Source organism: Entelurus aequoreus, linkage group LG09, assembly GCF_033978785.1.
Source record: "Entelurus aequoreus isolate RoL-2023_Sb linkage group LG09, RoL_Eaeq_v1.1, whole genome shotgun sequence".
NCBI lineage: Eukaryota > Metazoa > Chordata > Actinopteri > Syngnathiformes > Syngnathidae > Entelurus > Entelurus aequoreus.
Genome location: NC_084739.1, coordinates 45,899,499 through 45,916,382, shown reverse-complemented (window position 1 = coordinate 45,916,382; position 16,884 = coordinate 45,899,499). Strand labels below are relative to the sequence as shown.

At 41.7% G+C, this 16,884-nt stretch overlaps 1 protein-coding gene across 3 annotated transcripts in view; it reads left to right on the top strand.

Annotated features, from left to right (window-relative positions):
- Positions 1–16,884, top strand: part of b3gat2 (beta-1,3-glucuronyltransferase 2 (glucuronosyltransferase S)) — a 639,688-nt gene that overhangs the window by 127,451 nt on the left and 495,353 nt on the right. The window lies entirely within an intron of this gene.

The window sequence follows — 16,884 nt, the reverse complement described above, 5'->3', positions numbered from 1 at the left end:
CAAATTATGAGGGACTAGCGGTAGAAAATTGATTATAACTTGTTCATTTACTGTTAATACCTGTTAAAATGTAAATAAACACTTCTTCTTCTGTTGTTTGATACTTTACATACGTTTTGGGTGATACTACAAGTTTTGGTATCAATCCAATACCAAGTAGTTACAGGATAATCAAAGTTATTATGTGTCCATGAACGTTTCCTGGGTTTATAAACAATAAAAAAAAATTATAAAAGATTTTGTGATAATAAAAAATGTCGATGTAATTATTGTAGTATTGACTATACGCGGTTCTTGTTCTTGATGTCGTTACAGTCGATACCTGTGTAGGCCCACCCATGGCATTTGTTTACGATGAGGAGCGCTACCTTGCTGTTAGCGGTTACTTATTGTATCTTCCTACAATGTGTAGTGAAGCATGTTTAGCTATTCCTTGTCCTGCAGGGATGATACTTGTAAGAACCATAGTTTATTTATCACCATGGAAACGAGGATTAGTGATTTAGAAGAAGCTAAAACACTGCCGACTGCGGATAGAAGTTAGCCGCTAGCGAGCTATGTGTTGAAGTACCTCTTGCAGAGTGGCGCTTAGTGTTTATAGCTTCATCTTGATCATCAATTAAGTACAAAAAGTATAAAAACAAGTCAACAGACATACTACGATCATGTAGAAAAGAATATTACAGTGAATTATTGGACAGGAACAAAAATAATATGAGAGCAACATGGGGCATCCTCAATAGCATTATTAAAAATGGAACTAAGAGGGACTACCCTCAATACTTCTTAGATGAAAATAAAAAAAATGACAACATAAAGGAAGTAGTTGAAAGCTTCAATAATTATTTTGTAAATATTGGACCAAAATTGGAAGAAAGGATTCCAGACCCAGTTCCAATTGAGGACTATAATGATACCATAGAGCAAAATCCCAACTCCATGTTCCTCAGTAATGTGACACAGGAGGAAATAGTTACAATCGTGAAAAAATGTAAATCTAAGACTTCAACTGATTGTAACTGAATTGATATGGAAACGATAAAAAAGGTTATTGAAGAGATCTCAGGACCATTAATGTATATTAGTAACCTATCATTTCAAACAGGTACATTTCCAAACAAAATGAAAATAGCTGAAGTTGCACCAATTTATAATACTGGAGATAAACATCAATTTACAAATTATAGACCTGTTTCTCTACTTCCACAATTTTCTAAAATCATTGAAAAACTGTTCAATAACAGATTAGAAAGTTTCATGAATAAAAATAGAATACTCGAAGAGAACCAATATGGATACAGAGCTAATGTTTCAACTTCAATGGCTTTAATTGAAATTACAGAAGAAATTACCAATGCAATAGATAGTAAAAAATGTGCAGCAGCGGTTTTTATGGATCTAACTAAATCATTTGACACAATTAATCACAATATTTTAATCAAAAAACTAGAACGATATGGCATCAGAGGGTTAGTCTTAAACTGGATAAGAAGTTATCTAACGAACAGGAAACAATATGTGAAGCTAGGCGAACACACGTCTACAACGCTAAATATAACCTGTGGTGTACCTCAGGGATCAATACTAGGACCTAAATTATTCAATCTCTATATAAATGACATTTGTAAAGTTACAAAAGATTTAAAGTTAGTATTATTTGCGGATGATACAACAGCGTTTTGTTCAGGAGAGAACACACAGGAGATAATACAAATAATAACAGAAGAAATTAACAAATTAAAAAGATGGTTTGACAAAAACAGACTATCGTTGAATCTTAGTAAAACTAAAATAATGCTATTTGGTAACAGTAGAAGAGAAAGTCAAACACAAATACAAATAGACGGAATAGAAATTGAAAGAGTAAACGAAACCAAATTTCTAGGTATAATGATTGATGATTAATTGAACTGGAAACCTCACGTAAAAAATATACAACATAAAGTTGCAAGAAACACGTCAATAATGAATAAAGCAAAACATGTTCTAGACAAAAAATCCCTTCATATTCTCTGCTGCTCACTAGTGTTACCATATCTGAGCTACTGTGTAGAAATATGGGGAAATAATTACAAAAGTACACTTCATTCATTAACGGTGTTACAAAAAAGATCAGTTAGAATAATACATAATGTTGGATATAGAGAACATACAAACCCTTTATTTATTGAATCAAAAATACTGAAATTCCACGACATAGTGAATTTGCAAACAGCTAAAATTATGCACAAAGCAAACTATAACCTGCTACCCAAGAATATACAACAATTCTTCTCAAAAAAAGAGGAGAAATATAATCTTAGAGAAAAACGTAATTTAAAACATTTGTTTGCACGTACAACACTTAAGACCTTCAGTATATCAATATGTGGAATTAAATTATGGAATGGATTAAGCAAAGCAATCAAACAATGTACTAATATGATACACTTCAAGAAACTCTTCAAACTTAAAGTGTTTACAAAGTACAATGAAGAAGAACCATGACAAACATTCTCAATTTATTTCATCCATCCATTCATTCATTCTTAAAGTAATCTTACTTATCTCATCATATGAAATATGACTTACTTCACCAATTATTATTATTAAATTCTTACTATTATTTATTTATTTATTTTTATTGTAATTACTTATGGAGTTTATTGTGAAAAAATTGTGAACAGGAAGTGAACAAAAAGTTTTGCAACTGTTATGTAAAGAAAAGGGGTAGGATTAAATAAGCTCTGCTTCTTCCTACTCCTTTTCGAACATGTTGAAAAGAAACTGGAAATTGTGATGTATCATGTTGTATTCTTGCATGTTCGAAATAAACTCAAACTCCAACTCAAACTCAAACAGCCCGCCCCTCACTGCTTTCTCCACACAGTGCCTCAATTTGATAAGGGCCAGATTAATTAAACTAAACACGCATTTCAAAATGAGAGGTTGACTATTAGCAAAGAGCCAATGAAATTTGGGGAAAGCACACTAGATCCCGGAGGTGGGGGGGGGGGGGGTGCTCCGCCACCACACCTTTAGTAGTCACATGGGGGTAGTAGTCAGCGGTTGAGAGCTGTTGTAGACTCCAAACAAAACATGTACGGAACTAGAAAAATATTTTTGACTTTTGGACTCTAACCTATTTTTCAGTGATTAGAGTGTCCACCCTGAGATCGGTAGGTCGCGAGTTCAAACCCCGGCCGAGTCATACCAAAGACTATAAAAAATGGGACCCGTTACCTCCCTACTTGGCACTCTGCATTAAGGGTTTGAATTGGGGGTTAAATCACCAAAAATGATTCCCGGTCACGGCCACCGCTGCTGCCCACTGCTCCCCTCACCTCCCAGGGGGTGAGGGTGATGGGTCAAATGCAGAGGATAATCTCACCACACCTAGTGTGTGTGTGACAATCATTGGTACTTTAACTTTAACTCAAAAGTCTTTATTTTCTTTCAACTGCGAAATCACTAACAACAGAAAAAGAGAACAGCAGCAACTCTTTACAATAGATTAAAAAAATAGTCCTGAAGATGTTCAGTGGATGAAGTGGCAACTCTGTGAAAAACAAACAAGCTATAAACAAGCAAATCTCTCAGAGCTGTGAGCCAATTAGCAACATTAGTCAGCTTTAATTGAGGTCTAACCCTCCCAAATTTGATATGTTGAAAACAGCCACAGGCAGTCAGATGTCCACAGAGGCCACAGTCCAGAATTTTAAGAGCTGCCGTCAATAAAACTGACTTAATATGGTAATAAAAAGTCTAAGACAAACTGCTGAGTCAGAAAAAACAGCATCATCATCTTAATTATCATCATCATCAGGCAATTGAAAACAATGCATGTTCACGTCATGTGCACAGTCTGTATTAATATTACTCCTCCACACTTTTTTATGTATTTACAACGTAAGGAAATCAAGGGTATGGTCATGGCATCATTGAACTGTTGGATGCAAACATCCAGTCATATCTACATGTAATCTGATAATATGCTACGATGCATAAGCAACGTTTAATCCAATCCAATCCACTTTATTTATATAGCACATTTAAACAACAAAAATGTTTCCAAAGTGCTGCACAACAATATTAAAAACAATATTCAAATATCCTTAGCTCCACCAATGACTGAATAAAAACAAAAAATAAATAAATATAAAAACAATATAAAAATAAATATGATTAAAAACGATTTTAAAGGGTAAAACCAATTAAAACAGTAACGTTCAATAAGCATTCAAATTGGAAATACAAGGATACCTCAAATGCTAACAAAACAACATTTGATGACCGCCGTATGTCAGTACAGTACATGTGTATTTGTTTGTTTCTGTATCAGTTAAATGACAACCACATTTTTTAGTAGGCTTTAGTTTTCGAATTAGGTTCGATCAAAGAATGTCTTACAGATAAAATATAAAGTGTGTGAGAAAGCACCGAAGATACATTTTATTTGGACAATAATAATGGTACAGATAATTTTAAATATGCTGACAAAATGTACATTGAAGAACATCACATGTTTACACACATGTGACCCACCCATAATGTGTCACATTTTTGTGTTGATTTATTTATTTTATTTTGTGGTTTGAATTCGTTTTTGGAGCTGTCATTCCACATTTATCACTATTCAAATTGGTCAGTAGGGGGCAGTAGGGCGTTTCTTCCCAATTGAATGCTATTACCTGCAGACCGGAAGCTTCTCGTCATTCTGATGAGAGCGACCAGTCTGTAAACATCTGAAACGTTCTGTGTGATTTTTCCTCCTGTATAACAGGTTAGTTTTGGTGAATCCACTCCCTGAATAATATCCATGTGATCTTTATAAGTTTAAGTATACATTCTGATGGTGGAGCCTAACTCTAAAGTGTTTGTGAGTTGTAGTTTGTATTTGTGAATGAATCCAGTGCACACCTGCATTAATCAATACAAAATGGCGACGTGAGTGCGCAATGTTTGTATAGGAACTTCTGATCCTAATTCAGACTCCCAAATTAGAGCTCCCATTTTCTTACTGATTTTACAATGTATATTTGTGTAATGTGTGTGTTCTGAAAGAGGTTTTACATGCTATTTTGTTGTGTTTAGACATGGTTATATAAGTTAAGCTCTCAGGAATGGTCAATGAACATTTCAAGTACAGTAACTTAAAGCTGCTATTATAAGAAGAATAATATGAAGAAAAGTAAAGTATTTAAATGAATGTTGCTAAATTGTGCATTAAGTTAAAGGTGAATATTCCTGAGAAAGATAAGACAGTGAAATAATGTCTAATTGGGCACTATATTGTATGTTTTGGAGTGATGATGTGGGTTGTGTGAAAATATATGGCAAAGGCATACAGTATTGTTATGGTAATTATAACTCCAGTGATACAGTAACGGTTTAATGATAGTTTATTGAGTGTTTTGATGAAAATAGAGGTGAAGATAAAGTAAAAGACATTTACATGATAACACAAAGTGACAAAATATATGGGAAATGAAGTGAATTGTGGATTTCTAATTTCTGTTAATAAATTCTGATGAGAGCGACCAGTCTGTAAACATCTGAAACGTTCTGTGTGATTTTTCCTCCTGTATAACAGGACATTATTATCTGACTGCTTGTCCTGGCTACCTGGGACCTGCAACAGATATTTGGGGGCTCGTCCGGGATCGGCAACACCATTGATGGTTTGACGGTTGCTGATCCAGTGATATATATGAACCAGAAGGCCAGAGTGACTGCACGTTACTGAAGTGAGGTGGCGTGTCTGCGGTGCGGCTACAGAGCAGAGGTGGTGTGTCTACAGTGCGGCTACAGAGACGAGGTGGCGCGACTGCAGGACAACTACAGTGCAGAGGTGGCGTGACTGCAGTGCGACTTCAGTACAGAGGTGACGTGCGACCATAGAGCCAAAGAAACTACAGCAACTGCAGTGCGACTAGAGAGACTGCAGTGCGACTAGAGAGACTGCAGTGCAACTACAGTGACTGCAGTGCAACTACAGTGACTGCAGTGCAACTACAGTGACTCAGTGCGATATAGAGGCGAGGTGAAGTGGCTGCAGAGTGACGACAGGAGCAAGGTGTCATCACTGCAGCTAAGGCCATGTCTGAAGGACGCAAAGAACTCTTATGGAGCATCAAAAAGCAACTATACCATCTCTCAGGCACCGAAGCCTATGAGGTTGCGATGTCCATCGGAATTGATCATCCAGGCACAGACGAGCTGAGCTCAACCGATGAAGAAAGCTGCATCGACCATATCCTTTCCTTTATGCAATCTGATGATCTGTTTAATTCTAATGATGAGGGTATTGGTCGTTTGATGATATTGAATGATGTAATATTGAAGGTTTTCAAAAAACGTGATTGTTTTGAATTGCCTGTTTTTGTTTCAAATGATGAGCCATCTTGTTCAAATGCACCACACACACACTCAGGTGATACTACATATCCACACACTAACCCCAGTACACACACCCACACAACCACACCAGATATGAAGCAACTACAAGCCATGTATGAAGAACTAGGCAGGAAGTTACAGGAATGTGTGACTCCCACCACATCTTCTGGCCTGACAACCACAACTGACCCACACCTGAACAACCATGATGCAAACGACCCCCTAATGACTCAAAGAACCCCAGCACAAGGTGGCAGCCAGCCACGTCACCATAGTGATATCGAACCCACACCACGCCAAACCCCAGAGAGGTTGGTCTCCCTACAAGATCTTGCTTATCTCCAGCGAAAAGAGTTCAGGATACATGGGGGCCAAATAAGTGACACTACATCTGATCTAAGCTACAACAGCTTATGCAAACAAATAGATGAAGGTCTCAGAGAGAAACACACTGAGGGTGAGATCATTAGAGGGGTGCTCCGTGCAATCAAACCTGGCAACTTCAGAGATATGTTGACAAACAAAAACGAACTGACTGTCACAGAACTCAAAAGCTTCCTCCAGTCACACCTAGGTGAAAAGGGATGCACAGAGCTCTTTCAGGACTTGATGTGTGCCAAACAACATGAAAATAAGACACCACAGCAATTCTTGTATAGAATGATTGGCCTCAAACAAAAGATTATGTTCACTACTAAACAAACAAGCTCAGTAGTTAAGTATGATACCTCCACAATACAGTGCATATTCTTGAACACAATATGTCAGGGAATAGGAGAGAAGTATGATGATGTCAGGCGTGAGCTCAAGCCTCTCCTTGCTGACCCAACAGTATCTGATGAAGCTTTGCTGCGACAGGTGATAAAGACCACCACAGAGGAAAGTGAGAGAAAGCGCAGATTTGGTCGCAGCTCTGCCCGTAAAGTAAGTCAGGCCCATAGCACCCAGGCTGAACCTGAGGAGAAAGTTAAGAGTGAGGTAAGAGTCAACACTGTCAATAAAGATGACACAATACAGAGACTTAGCTCCCGGGTTGATGCATTGACCCAGGCAATGGAGACCCTGAAACAGCTGATCACACAGGCTCATGCACCAGGTCAGCAATGTGCACCAACCTCTTACTGTGACCCTGAAAAGCGCAGAACTGAGAGAAAGACACAGAGACCTTATGGCTGCACACAATGTGTCGCCCAGTCCAATCAAAATTGCAACCACTGCTTCGCATGCGGAGAAGAAGGCCATCGTGCAGTTGGGTGCTTGAAGAAACAGAAACCGTCGGGAAACGGGGTGCGGTCAAGACAGAGGGACAACCTTTGACCGCTCCTGCACCTATGTCCCAACCCCAAACATGCCCAAAACAAAAGCCAGCTAAGATCAGTGATGCCAACACAATACAATCTCACAATACATCACAGCCATGCAAGCTAGTAGCCCCACTCATTGGCCGCAAATCCCTGCTGAAATGTAGTATGGGTGGCTACGCTGTCACTGTCCTGCTGGACACAGGAGCCAATGTGAGCCTAATTGACCGCATGTGGAAGAACAAGTATCTGCCTAGCCAAAATATTCGACCTCTCTGTGAGCTACTGGACAATGAGCTGAATGTTTCGGCAGTCACGGGTGATGAAGTGCCTTACGACGGATGGGTTGAAGTGGTGGTAAACCTGCAAGGCGATGATGATCCAGACTTATCCATCCGTGTACCCTTCCTAGTGAGTTGCCTGAAACTAGACAGACCATTAGTTGGTTTTAATGTAATCCAAGAACTCATTAAGAGTAATGAAGGCCGGCCTAAACTCATGTCCATTCTGTCTAACCTCCTTGCGGGTGCCATGGAGATTGATGATGTTAGTGCTGGGGCCATAGTGAGTTTTATTCGGACTCAGAACTCCCCAAAAGACGAACATGCTGCTGTAAAAGTGGGTTTCAAAGAGGTCACAATTTGTTCAGGTCAGGTAGTTCACGTTAAGTGCAGGGTTCCAGCCAATATTAACCCCTCAGAGTCATTTGTGTTGTTTGAACCCAACCTTGACAGTGTACAGCTGGAGTCATTGAGCATTGGAGCAGGCTTAATGGAGATTCACCAGACAGACAGGTGTTTCATTAAAGTGCCAGTGTCAAATCTCTCCCAACATGATGTGACCTTGCCAAGCTTCACAGTCCTAGGCAGCATTGAGCCCATTGACAACGTCATAGAGACAGACAGTCCCCACAGTGACCATAAGAGTATTCATGTTAACACTGTTGACTCCTCACCTCCCCCCAATTCTAATCAGGTCCCACCCACTGCAGACCTGTGGCACCCACCAGTGGATGTCAGTCATCTGACAGATGATCAACAAGAGGAGGTGAAACAAATGTTGATGGAGGAATCAGGAGCCTTTGCTCGCAATGATGGTGACATTGGGGACATCCCAAGCCTCCATATGACCATCAGTCTGAAAGATGACATTCCAGTCCAAAAAACATATTCATCCATTCCCAAACCACTCTATCAAGAGGTCAAACAGTACATCCAAGAGCTGCTTGCAAAAGGCTGGATTGTCAAGTCAAAATCACCCTTTGCAGCACCTGTTGTCTGTGTCAGAAAATGTGATGGATCTCTAAGACTGTGTATTGATTACAGGCAGTTGAACCAGAAAACAGTGCCAGATCGCCACCCACTGCCTCGCATCCAGGATCTCTTGGACACCCTGGGCGGCCACAGCTGGTTCACCATTCTTGACCAAGGCAAAGCCTATCATCAGGGCTACATAGCTGAAGGATCCCGCCATATGACAGCCTTCATATCGCCTTGGGGTCTATATGAGTGGGTGAGAATACCGTTTGGTCTCAGCAATGCCCCTGCTGCTTTCCAACGCAGCATGGAGGAGATGCTTGTCGCCTTGCGTGATGACTGCTGTATTCCTTACCTTGACGACATCCTCTGCTACTCCAAGTCCTTTGCTGATCATGTCGATGCAGTGCGTCATGTCCTGAGAGCCCTGCAACGTCATGGAGTCAAGCTGCGACCCACAAAATGTGAGTTGTTCAAGCCAGAGGTCAGGTATGTGGGGAGGTTAGTGTCAGCTAATGGGGTGAGAATAGACCCAAAAGACATTGAGGCTGTAATGTCACTGAGGGAGAAAAGACCCACTACAGTGGGGGATGTCCGTAAACTGTTAGGTTTTCTGAGTTACTATAGGATGTACATTTAAGATTTCTCCCGCATCGCTAAGCCAATATATGGGCTGCTACAAGTGAAAGGAAATCCTGATGCAACACAGGGGAAGATAAAGAAAGGTAAAGGAGCACAGTTGCCTTCAAAGACCCCCATACAGTGGACTGATTGTCACCAGACCATCCTCGAGCAGCTCATTAACGTCCTGTCACACCCACCTACAGTAGCGTACCCTGACTTTGAACTGCCCTTTACGCTACACACAGACGCCTGTCAGCAGGGACTCGGTGCAGTCTTGTACCAGCGACAGAGTGGAAAGCTGAAAGTCATCGCATATGGTTCAAGGACATTGACCCCCGCTGAAAAGAACTATAACTTTCACTCTGGAAAGCTGGAGTTCTTAGCCTTAAAGTGGGCGGTATGTCAAAAATTCAGGGATTATCTGTTTTACGCCCCATCCTTCACAGTGTATACAGACAATAATCCACTAACATACGTGATGAGTACTGCAAAGCTGAACGCCACAGGCTACAGATGGGTTGGAGAGCTTGCTGACTTCAGATTCAACCTAAAGTATAGGCCAGGAAAAGTCAATGTGGATGCTGACACACTGTCTCGTCTCCCACTGGACATAAACAGTTATGTTGAGGAGTGTACTGAATAGCTCGACAGAGATGCAATACGTGCTACTTGGGAAGGAAGTGAGGCTGCAAAAAGGTATGACATCGCCTATGTGGCCCAAAGTTCAGAGTCTCAAGTTAAGTCCCCAGTACCGACCATCAGCCAATGTGAACTAATCAGATCTCAGAGGCAGGATGCAGCCATCAGTGAGATAATCAAGCTGAAACAGACAAAGACAGCACTGACAAATGAGGACAAGAAGAAAGCAGGTGGCCCTGTGAAAAGACTCATGCATGAGTGGGGTAAACTGTATATGGAATGTGGCCTACTGTACAGGAGTGCAGGGGGTCGACAGCAGCTTGTCCTACCTTCTGAATATCGGCCCCTTGTATTGAAGCTTCTCCATGATGACATGGCTCATCTAGGATCAGAGAGAGTCATTGGGCTGGCAAGAGATCGTTTCTATTGGCCCTTCATGAAAAAGGACATTGAGGTTTATGTCACAAAACAGTGCCCCTGTATCAAGAAAAAGACACCTGTGGTCCATGATAGAGCACCAATGGGCAGTATCACGACCAATGCACCACTTGAGCTTGTGTCTATCGATTACATGCACTTGGAGCAAAGCAAGGGTGGATACGAATACATCTTAGTAGTCATAGACCACTTCACCAGATTTGCCCAAGCATATCCAACACGAAACAAGTCAGGCAGAACAGCCGCAGAGAAAATATGTAATGACTTCATCCCTCGGTTTGGTTTTTTATCCAAATCGCACCATGATCAAGGCAGAGAGTTCGAGAACTCCCTGTTTAAGACCCTTCAGCAACTGTCTGGGGTGGGACACTCCAGGACAACCCCGTACCATCCACAGGGAAACCCTGCAGAGAGATTCAATCGGACGTTGCTTCAGATGTTGAGAACGCTGCAAGAGGAGAAAAAGAGCAGCTGGAAGGATCATTTACCACAGGTGGTGCACGCATACAACTGCACTAGACACGAGGCCACAGGTTTCTCACCCCACTACCTCATGTTTGGGCGCCACCCCCGCCTCCCTGTTGATCTGCTCTTTGGTCTGTCCTCTGAAGAGGAGGGTGAAACACCCCAAGGGTACGCCGACAAATGGGCTGTGAGAATGAAAGACGCCTACCGCATTGCATCTGAGAACAGTCAGCAGTCCAGTGCACGAGGCAAAAGACGATATGACCTTCATGTGAAGGGGATTGTTCTACAGCCTGGTGACAGGGTTTTAGTTCGCAACATGAGTGAGAGAGGAGGCCCAGGAAAGCTCAGGTCCTATTGGGAACAAATAGTAAACATTGTTAAGGAACAAATAAATGACAGCCCTGTTTACAAAGTGTCTCCAGAGACAGGTGGTGGCAAAGTCCGTACTCCACATAGGAATCTCCTCCACCTTGTAAATGACTTACCTGTGAGTGTGGCTGAACAGTCAAAGAACCAAGCACCGACTAAAGAGAGACAAAGGAATAGGAGTCAGGTTGAAAGGAATGCAGAGAGAGAGACATTCCAAAGCAGTGCTTCATCTGACTCTGATGAAGATGGCCCAAGACCACAGTACTGGCTCAGAGTATCAAGGCCAGCCGAGTCACAAAGGTCAAATATAACAACCACCCATGTGCCTAGAAAAAACCCTGTTACTTCTCCATCCTTACATGAACAAGCAAGGCTGACCACACAAGCAGGAGAGCACAGACAGCCTCCTAGCTTTACAGCAGAGGAACCTGAACTGATGGAGCAAGAACAATACAGTGAACACAAATATGAACAGAATGCTGAAAATGAACATTGCCAAGCCAGGTATGACACTTACCAGGACAGTTCTACTTCCCCTCAGTGTGGTTCAGTCAGGAGACCAGTGCGAGACAGGAGACCACCCAGGACACTGACTTACGAGTCTCTTGGTCAGCCATCTTACCAGTCAATTGGGTCAGTCAACAATATTGGACTTTGTGGGCCACAGACATTGCCAGCATGGGGAATACAGTAAGGCCCAACACCACATTACCCAACCTATCCCACACTATACCCAACACTGCCATACACTGTCATGATGCCATACATTGTCCCTTCCTTTGCATACTAACATAGAAGATTTGATTTGAAAAAAAAAGTGTATTGAAAAGAGTATTTTGTTTTGAATGCCGGGAGTCATTTTCTTTGTCGGGGAGCGTGTGACCCACCCATAATGTGTCACATTTTTGTGTTGATTTTTTTATTTTATTTTGTGGTTTGAATTCGTTTTTGGAGCTGTCATTCCACATTTATTACTATTCAAATTGGTCAGTAGGGGGCAGTAGGGTGTTTCTTCCCAATTGAATGCGATCACCTGCAGACCGGAAGCTTCTCGTCATTCTGATGAGAGCGACCAGTCTGTAAACATCTGAAACGTTCTGTGTGATTTTTCCTCCTGTATAACAGGTTAGTTTTGGTGAATCCACTCACTGAATAATATCCATGTGATCTTTATAAGTTTAAGTATACATTCTGATGGTGGAGCCTAACTCTAAAAGTGTTTGTGAGTTGTAGTTTGTATTTGTGAATGAATCCAGTGCACACCTGCATTAATCAATACAAAATGGCGACGTGAGTGTGCAATGTTTGTATAGGAACCTCTGATCCTAATTCAGACTCCCAAATTAGAGCTCCCATTTTCTTATTGATTTTACAATGTATATTTGTGTAATGTGTGTGTTCTGAAAGAGGTTTTACATGCTATTTTGTTGTGTTTAGACATGGTTATATAAGTTAAGCTCTCAGGAATGGTCAATGAACATTTCAAGTACAGTAACTTAAAGCTGCTATTATAAGAAGAATAATATGAAGAAAAGTAAAGTATTTAAATGAATGTTGCTAAATTGTGCATTAAGTTAAAGGTGAATATTCCTGAGAAAGATAAGACAGTGAAATAATGTCTAATTGGGCACTATATTGTATGTTTTGGAGTGATGATGTGGGTTGTGTGAAAATATATGGCAAAGGCATACAGTATTGTTATGGTAATTATAACTCCAGTGATACAGTAACGGTTTAATGATAGTTTATTGAGTGTTTTGATGAAAATAGAGGTGAAGATAAAGTAAAAGACATTTACATGATAACACAAAGTGACAAAATATATGGGAAATGAAGTGAATTGTGGATTTCTAATTTCTGTTAATAAATTCTGATGAGAGCGACCAGTCTGTAAACATCTGAAACGTTCTGTGTGATTTTTCCTCCTGTATAACAGGACATTATTATCTGACTGCTTGTCCTGGCTACCTGGGACCTGCAACACACATTTCAACATGTCCGAAAAGGATTAGAAAGAAGTGAACCTTATTTAATCCTACAATTTCTCTATTAATCAACAATTACTAAAAAATTACTGAAAATCGGCACTTCCAAGTCCGAGTCCATAGTTCTCGCCTGGAAAAGGGTGGAGTGCCGTCTCCGGTTTGGGGAGGACATCCTGCCTCAAGTGGAGCAGTTCAGTACCTCAGGGTCTTGTTCACGAGTGAGGAAACAAGGGGGCTTTGGGTTATGACCGAAAGGACAAGATCACAGGTTTCCTCTTTCGGGTGGTGGGGTTCTTCCTTAGAGATAGGGTGAGAAGCTCTGTCATTTGGGAGTAGTTCAAAGTAAAGCCGCTGCTCCTCCACATTGAGAGGAGCCAGATGAGGTGGTTCGGGCATCAAATAAGGAATCCCCCCGGACACATCCCTGGGGAGGTGTTTAGGGCGCATCCGACCGGTAGGAGACCACGGGGAAGACCCAGGACACAGTGGAGAGACTATGTCTCCCTGCTGGCCTGGAAGACATAGTCTTCCAGTCTTCCATAGTCTTTGTCCAGCTCCTCCCGGAGGAGCTGGACAAAGTGGCTGCGGAGAGGGAAGTCTTGGCTTCTCTGCTTAGGCTGCTGCCCCTGCGACCCAACCTCGGATAAGCAGAAGAAGATGGTTGGATGGATAGATGGATGGATGGATGGATACTATTTTTGATAACAAAAGTACAAAAATAAATCAATCAATAAAGATGGAGTTAAAGGTGACAGAAACATTGCGCTGTAACACATAAAAGATATACCCCAACCAATACTGCAGTTGAAAATACAAAGAATGGAGAATTAACATTAAGTGAATATAAATAGATAAAAATAGGTAATGGTTATTATATAATAATTTATTAGATTATGAGATAATAATGAATTCAGGATAATGATCGCAAACACAGTCGTTCATAATATATATACATATACAAGATGTTATTCCAATCAAAAGGAAAACAAGTTTAGAGTAAACCCCTGGAGTCTAATGCACCTTCCCACCCTTCTTTATGCATTTCTGGAACGATTCTTCTAGGATCTTCCACAGCCATCTTGATGATGTTTGAGTTTAAGAAAGAGTACAACAATCCCACAGAGTTATGTTGGGTGAATAGTGAGTTTGTTCCAGCATGGCAATGTTCTTCCCGGCCATGGTGTTACGGTGAAGAAGCCACACTGTACATTTCCAAGTTGGAGGTTTTTTTAAGTCCTGTACCAATATCTCAACTTAACGTTGCTTTACACAGCATGTTATCTCATTTTCATCAGTTTGTTTCATCATCCTAGATATCCTCGAAGTCATAGACATTTGGTGGTACCTCAATTTACGAGTAATTTGAGGTACAAGCTGTCTCTCAGCTTTTTGTTATGCTTTAAGTTGGTAACATCATTTCAGTTACAAGCCCAACCTTCCAACGGTTTAAGTAATACTGTGCTGTTTGATCAATTAAGGGTTAATACACTGTTGCACATTGCTGTTTCTACTACGTCTACACAAGGAATAATCATACATTTTGATTAGATAGTTGGAGGGGGGTACTGTCATGACCCGATGTTCTGGGTCATGTCTTGTTTTGTGTTTTGTTTGTTATTCTCAGTATAGTGTTCTGTTTTTTTCCTTGTCCGTCCACTGTTTACCTTTCCTGTTGCCTCAGGCACTGAGTGGATGCACCTGTCTCCAGTTTATGATTAGTTTTTCCACCTGTCTCCTTAGTTGATCACTTTATACTCTGTTGTGACCCAGCCTAAGCCGCTGGATTAATGTTGGCTATTGGCGACAGTTTAAGTTTGTGACACACTATGCTAAGATAGCTTTCCTTGTTTTCCTTATGACACAGTTTGCATTGCAGGTTTGTTGTTTTTACATTTCTTGTTAGCCTCACGCTATTGCTTATGTTTCTAACATGTGGGTAGTTTTTGCCCTGTATATACATTTAAAAGACTGTTACCTGCACTCTGCTTCTGCCACTTTACCTACCTCCGCATCCGTTAGTGATGAGATCGACAGTTCTTTTGACTGTACTGAATCAGTAGGATCAGTTCCTTAAATTGAGTCGTTCAAAAAATGTGTTCACCGAATCCCCCCCCCCCAAAAAAAAAAATAGAAGGGGGAGGGGGGGGGGTGTGCATAGTACAGTACAGTGCAGACATTCGCGGGAGAAGCAGTAAATAGGGTGAACGCGAGTCCCTACACAGCTCTGTGCATGCAGTACACCAGGCACTGAGTGACTGACACAGCGCCACAGTCAGCACAGTTCAGTACGTGAACCTGAATCACTTCTGCAGCAGGTCGGTGAATCATGAGTCAGTCAGTAACAGCTTCCCCAGCGGCAGATCTCGGTGTGTGTCAGTTCGCGAACGACACAAGCCCTCAGCACCCAATGAACGACGCACACAGTGACTGAACGAGAGCCTCAATGTGACGTCCTCCTCCGCGACACAGTCAGTTCTCTGTGTCAGTAGGTTCGCGAGTCCTGATTCTGAATGAGTGAGTGAGTGCAGCGCAAACCTGAATCACGTTCGCGAACGACACAACACTACCGCCCCTCCCCCTCGCGTCGCTGCTGCTCAGCCTTGCCCTGCTTGCACTGAGTTTCTTTCTGTCTCCTCTACTCTCATAACTTTATGTGTTGAGATAATGGGGACGGGGCGCGTGTGTGCGTTTGTTTTCATGTGGCTTGAGTCAACATTAGCCGTTAGCTTGGAGAATGAATGGAGAACGGATGCCAAAGGCATGAAACATATCCCCGCGACGGGAGGAGAATCATTCGCGGCATTGGGGCAAGCAGAGCAGAGAGCGAGAGCGTTGTCGTTCACTGAGTGATTCATGTCATTAATCCGCGGTGAACGAATCGTTCGCTCAGTCCCTCCACCCGCCCCCATGATGAGTAGCTGGCTGCGTCAGTCGCCTACGTCGAGGGTTCAGTGAGTCACAGAATGTGCCAGTTCCACTCATACCGGCATGGTCGCGGCGGAGCTCAACTGAACTGAGAAAGGAACGAATCAGTTCATGAAGTGATTCGGTTCAGTACGTTCACTAAAAAGATTTGTTCGTTCGAACGAATCGTTCGTGAATGACACAACACTAGCATCCGTAAGAAGTCAAGAATCGCAGCTATGCGACCAGATCGCAACAAGATCAGAGTAACATAACTGGCGGCCCGTGGACTAAATCCGGCCTGGGAATGCCAGCAGACCGGCAACTGAGTTCAGTTAAAAAAAAACTGGTAAGAGACTCAGCAGACTCAGATTCCTAAAAACACTAGGGTTGCGTGGCTTTCCTCCTAAAAATGGATATACGATCACATCCAGAAAACAGCGTACGCAAGTAAAAATTCAGATGTATTAACATGTTCGCACACACAAATACAAGCACATTTCTTTGTTACATCGCAATCAA